This window comes from Stenella coeruleoalba (assembly GCF_951394435.1).
Source record: "Stenella coeruleoalba genome assembly, chromosome: 8".
Lineage (NCBI taxonomy): Eukaryota > Metazoa > Chordata > Mammalia > Artiodactyla > Delphinidae > Stenella > Stenella coeruleoalba.
The window spans coordinates 1481617-1487162 of record NC_137154.1 but is presented as its reverse complement, the minus strand read 5'-3'; the positions used below and the strand labels follow the sequence as shown (position 1 = coordinate 1487162).

General features: G+C 67.4%; 1 long non-coding RNA gene across 1 annotated transcript; it reads left to right on the top strand.

The window, feature by feature from the left end:
* The first annotated feature begins 712 nt into the window (after window positions 1–712).
* Window positions 713–3206, top strand: LOC307190781. The gene is made up of 5 exons (XR_013829541.1): window positions 713–1963; window positions 2044–2169; window positions 2247–2367; window positions 2453–2579; window positions 2657–3206. It is a non-coding gene; the product is annotated as an uncharacterized lncRNA (long non-coding RNA).
* The last annotated feature ends 2340 nt before the right edge of the window (window positions 3207–5546 follow it).

The following is a 5546-nucleotide window of genomic DNA, read 5'->3' as shown; positions in this document are numbered from 1 at the left end:
AGCCACTATGCTCGCGATGGGCACCATCAACTAGACGACACTCGAGCAGGGAATCAGCGCCTGCCTGGCCCGCGAGACCACGGTCCCTTCCCTCGGCCCGACCTGAGCCCCAACCCCCCACACCCCTCACGACCGCTCCATGGACTCCGGGCTCACGGCGTGGTCTCAGCCGCGGTGGTGGCAGAAGGCGACTCCGAGTCCCACTGGAGCGCCTGGCGGCCCCGGCCAAGACCTCCGTCCAGGGGCAGAGTATGCGCCCAGTGGGGGCTGGGTGGGGAGCAGCCTGCAAGGTCCGCCCTGAGGGGACATGACTGTTTCGACCTCGGAGTGGGGGAGGGACATTTGGGGACAATGCCAGACCCTGTCTACAGGATGCCAAAGGAGGGGTGTGGAGAAGGCCCTCTTTGGAGAATTCCAGGACAGGAGAGGAATGTGCGCTGGACCGACCCGGGCGGAGGTGGGCCTTGCGGTGGCCCCAAGCACGGTCCCCGCTCTGATTGGCTGGCAGAGCAGGGGCGGGAATTCTGGGCGGGGCCACCCCAGTTAGAAAAAGCCCGGGCTAGGGCCCGAGGAGCAGGGTGTGGGAGGGGGGTGGTGGGAGGGATGGGGGGGCTCAGGGGAAACTGGGGAAGTGGGGGAGCTGAGGGGTAACCAGGGAAGCGTGGGGTACCGGGGGCAACCAGGGGAAGATGGGGAAGTGGGGTGCAGGGAAGCATGCGTGGGCCAAGGATCACCTTGGACGTCTGGAGCCTGGCAGGAGCGGAGCAGGGTGGCGGGGCTGGCTTGGGCAGGGCTGGCGGGCACCTGGGAGCCTGGCGGGGATGCGGGGCGGGCTCCCAGGTGCCCCGCAGGCAGGACGACATCGGTGTGGGGAGTGACAGGCCCAAGCTGGCGGTGCAGAAGTAAGAGGGGGGAGCCAGGCATTCATCCCGGTCAATTTTGGTTTCAGGTCGTGGCAGCTGGTGGACGGGGGAGCTGGAGAGAGGCTTGCCCCAGGGCCCGGGCGGTGGAGGTGTAGCTGGCAGCCGTGGGCAGGTGAAGACAGCGCTCTGCCGGGCCAGGTGAGTCCCCTTCCCCTCCCTGGCCCTGCTCCGCTGTCCTTCTGCATAAGGAGGTCTGGGGAGCCAGGGCCAGCGAGGCGAAGTGGCTGACATCCCGGCAGAGCGGCAGGGCGACGGCAGGGCAGGCAGCGCAGGTGACACCGTCTCAGGGGGAGCTGAGGCAGGGCGGGCTGGGAGCTGCGGCTGTCCCAGGTGGAAAGGGCATTTCCAGAGAGTCGGGCGGCAGAGGGGGCAGGGCTGCCAGCGAGGGAGATGATCCAGCACGTGGGGGCCGTTCAGGCCCCGGGGCAGACAGGACGAGGCGGGGACTCAGGTCAGTGGGCCGCCAGCTGCCACTTCACCCACTGCAGTTCATTTAGTAGCAGGTACAGGGGCGGCTCTGGCCCAGGCCTCCTGAGGCCTGAGCCGGAGCCTCGAGGGCCGGAGAACGGGCTAGAAGGCAGGCGCAGTGTGCGGGGAACCGCCGTAGGACGTCACCTGGGGGGAGCGGTGGCCACAGCGACAGGGCCCCAGGGAGATTTCTGCAGCAAGGAGGCTGCCGCGGGCCCAGCGGGCCACCATCCCCATGCGGCACTGCGGCCCAGGGGCTGGCGCAGGAGGGCCCCCAGTGAACTTGGTGACACTGGTGACACTTGGCCCTTACCGCCCGCCCCTGGGACTGGCACGGCAGACAGGACAGCACCCAGGGGAGTCAAGGACACCGGCGAGACCAGACTAGGCGAGGGAGGCGGGGCGGCGTGAATGAGAGCTCTGGGGGGCGGGAGGTCGGGGCGCAGGCAGCGGCAAGGAGCTGGAGCCTGGCGGCGAGCCGGGGGTCACTGGCCTCCGAGCCCATGGCCAAGGCGGGCCTCTGCGGGCGGTGACGGAGCAGGGATCGGTCCGCGCTCAGACCGGAGACGAGGGTGAGTGTCCAGCCCGCTGCCCTCCCACCCCCGCAGCCACCGCTGCCCACTCAGCCAGCGCCTTCTCTGTCTGCCCACAGCCTTGTCTCCAGTGGGTGTGGACATGCCTGCCAGCCACGGAGGCCGGGCGCCGGGATGCGGGCAGAGGGACATGACATGGTCCGGCGTGACGGCGAGGACAGACGGGACGCTGCCCGGCCTCCCTGGTGAGCACAGGTACAGGCCAGGCCCCCCGGGCCAACTGACCCGCACCCAGCCCTCACGGCTGTCCTCTTTCCCGTAGAACATTCTCGGCTGGCCCCGCGGGGGAGCTGGAACACCCCGCATGTCTGTTCCTTTACCTTCCTGAAGGAGCCAATACACTACTGCTGCTCTCTGGACCCCAGAACCCTCAAGATGACAAGGTGGGGGGTCCCCTGCCACACACGGGGGGTGGGGGCGGGGGGCTTGGGGCCGAGAGCTGGGCACTCATTCTGTCCTGACCCGCAGAAATGGTGCTACCCAGCTCACGCCTGGGCCTTGGAACCCGGACTTCTTCAAGTCTTTCTAGCTCTGACTGAGAATATGCTGCATCTGGAACCACTACACACCCTGACTCAGGAACCAGCTCTGGAAGGTGGGCGCGGGCGCCCCTCCCGAAGCCCCCTGGCCGGACCGCCCTGACCCGCCCTCACGTCCTGCCTCTGTCCGCAGGTTGAGCTAAAGGAACGGACGACCCACACCATCGGAGGAGCAGCACACCCACCCCCGCCCGCGACTCCATCTTTGAGGCGACGCCCTGCCGCGCCCAGAGACCACCAGCAGCCTCCCTCCCTCCCCTTCATCCTTTCCTCTGTCTCTTTTCTTCTCTTCTCTCCTCTGTCTTTTGCTCAGAAGACTCAGAGCGTCCAGAACCCTGTCTCCCCGTCCCTCCTGAATTAATTTGCACTAAGTCGTTTGCACTGGTTTGGGGTTCTGGAGCAAGCCTGGGTCTCTCAGCGAGTGAGTGAGCTGCTGAGTGGCCCGGCCTCCTCGGCCTGCGCCCCCCCCAGCGCCCACCTCTCACCCATCTCTGTCTGGGGGCGACTGGGAGGGGGCCCGAGTGTGTGGGGCCCCGCCCTCCCCTCACCTAGTCTGGGCGCTCCAAACATCGGAGCAACCTCGAAGCATTCCATTGTGTGTCTATCTCGCTCTGTGTCCCTCCCTGCCAGGGCCTCCCCAGAAGCCCTGGACTCATCAATAAACACAGTTACAGGAATTGGTCTCAGGGACTCTGGATTTGAGCTGTTTGCCTGAGGGGGTTGCGCCGTGGGCTGGGGGGACATGGGGCTGGGGTGGGGCCTGGGATGGGGAACATGAAAAGGCATATGGGCCACGAGGGCCGGACACAAAGGGTGGCGTGGCGGGTAATGGATGGGAAGGGGCGATGGGTGGGGGGCTGCGGACTGGAGGGGTGGGCAATGAAAGGGCCTGTGAGGCGGGACGGCAGAGGGCACAGGGACTTCCGGGCATAGGGCAGGCACCACGTGGGGACCGGGGCAGGGTGGCGGGCTGTGGGACCCAGGGCTTCCCTGCAGGGAGACGTCGGGTCCGAGGGCGAGGAAGAGGTCCTGCCACATAATGCCCCTGTTGCACGCACATCACCCAGGCCTCCCTAGGCCCCTGCCCCGGACCCCGAAGGCCTGGTCTAGGGGATCGGTTTCTAGAATTATCCTAGGGGAGTGGTCTTGACATGCGGCCCAGGCCGGCCACGCCCCTGGGAAGTCCACCGCCCTGCCACACTCATCCACAGCCCTGCAGGCCCTGCGCGCTGGGCTCGGGGCACGGAGGCGTCCCCTCCCTGCACTCTGCCGTGGTGGAGCGGGGGGGCGCAGGGGGGCAACAAGCAGGGGCGCTGTGGGGCGAGCTCTCACTAGGCAGGCGACAGCGGGGAGGGAGTAGAGAGGGGTGGGGGCAGAGGGGAGAGGGGCCCCACGGCCGGGATGGGGATCTTGCCGCTGAAAGGCCCAGGGCCGTGTCCCGCTGGCGTCTGGCCTGGGGTTTGCGCCCGGGGTGCGAGTGCAGCCCCCGCCTGTGTTCGTGGCTGGTGTCCGGGTACAAGGCAACAGCTGGCCGGTGACGCCCCTCTGCCTCTAACCACCCCCAACCAGGCCTCCCAGCTCCTGGGCGCCAGGCGCGGCACGCTGGGAACCCGAGGGAGAAGCCCTTGGAAACAGGGCTGGGTCCCTGACCCCTTCCCGTGCTCGGGGCAGTCAGGAAATGCCTTGCGGGCCAGCTGACCGAGAGGAGATAGCAAAGGCCTGGGAGACCCCGAGCACATGCCTTTCCCAGCGTCCGGGCTGCGGGGCCCTTGACTGCTCTGGCTCTGGCCCCACGAGCTCCCCCCCGTGCACTCCCCATGTGTTCCATGCGTCTGGTCTCCTCTCTGGGGCCCACCTCCTGCCTGATGGGAGACATGGGAATTCCAGGGCTAAGAAGGGCCGGTTCCAGGCCAGCAGGGCAGGTGGTCAGCAGGGCTGCATTTATATGAAGGCATTTAATGAAGGCTAGCCCGTGGCATCCTTGGGGGCTCCCCAGTGCCTCCTGCCCCCCACCCCCAGGAGGCTTTCACAGGCCCGCGGGCAGCTCATGGGTGAGGCTGCCTCCACCTCCAGGCCCACGGCCCCCTGGACTCGCCCACATGGGTTTTGCCAGCGGGACAAAGAAACCCATCCTTCAGGCGTCACGAGTTAGAACTCCCCATGGCCTTTTTCACAAGCACCCATCTCTCCTGGAGCTTTGCAAAGCTGGGCCTCAGAAGACGAAAGCCCAGCTTCCCAGGGGATGGCGGTCGTGTGGTGGGCACTGCAGGTGGCCAGAGGGGCCCCGAGGGCAACCTGGCCGTGGGTGGGAGGAGAGACACAGGCACTCTGGAAACCTCTTCCGGGCATAGGGAGGACTCTGTCCACTTCCAGGGCGGTGGGGTTGCCGAAGGCAGTGGGGCCAGGGCCTCGGGGGCTGCAGCCCCTCCTGGTCATACCCGCACTCCTGCTCTGGGCTTCCACCTGGAAACCCGAGGTCGACCTGGGGAAGGGGGTGCTTCTGGATTGGCATTAGGCCAGGGTAGGGGCTCCTCGCCACATCCACCTGGGGAAGGTGTCCGAGGCCCTTGGGCCCCTGCCTGACGCGGGCTGTGCTCACCCACCTGCCCCTCCGCGTGCGCACGGCAGCGTCCACCCTGGGTGTGCCCGCCTGCTCTGTTTCCAGGGCCGGTTCCCTGGGCAGCAACCAGGAGGGGACCCACCTGGAGGGCTCTGGGTGGGTGTGGGCAGCCTGTGGGGAGGGAGGGGGTGGGCCCAGAGCCCTGGCCCAGGTTGTGAGCCCTGCCCGGGCTGGGAAGACAGGCAGCCAGCGCCCACGGCAGAGCCCCTCCGTGGAGCCGGGGACCCCAGGCTGGCATGTGTTTACCGTTGGCCCAGCCCGACTTCCTGCTTTGAGAGAAGGGGCCCAGAGGGGGCTGTAAGGCAGGCCCAGGCCCCCCACCCAAAGGCGCTTTCAAAACGCCCCTGCGCTGAGTTAAGTGTCACCAAGCAAACAGGGGCTTGAATTCCACTCCCGGCCCCAG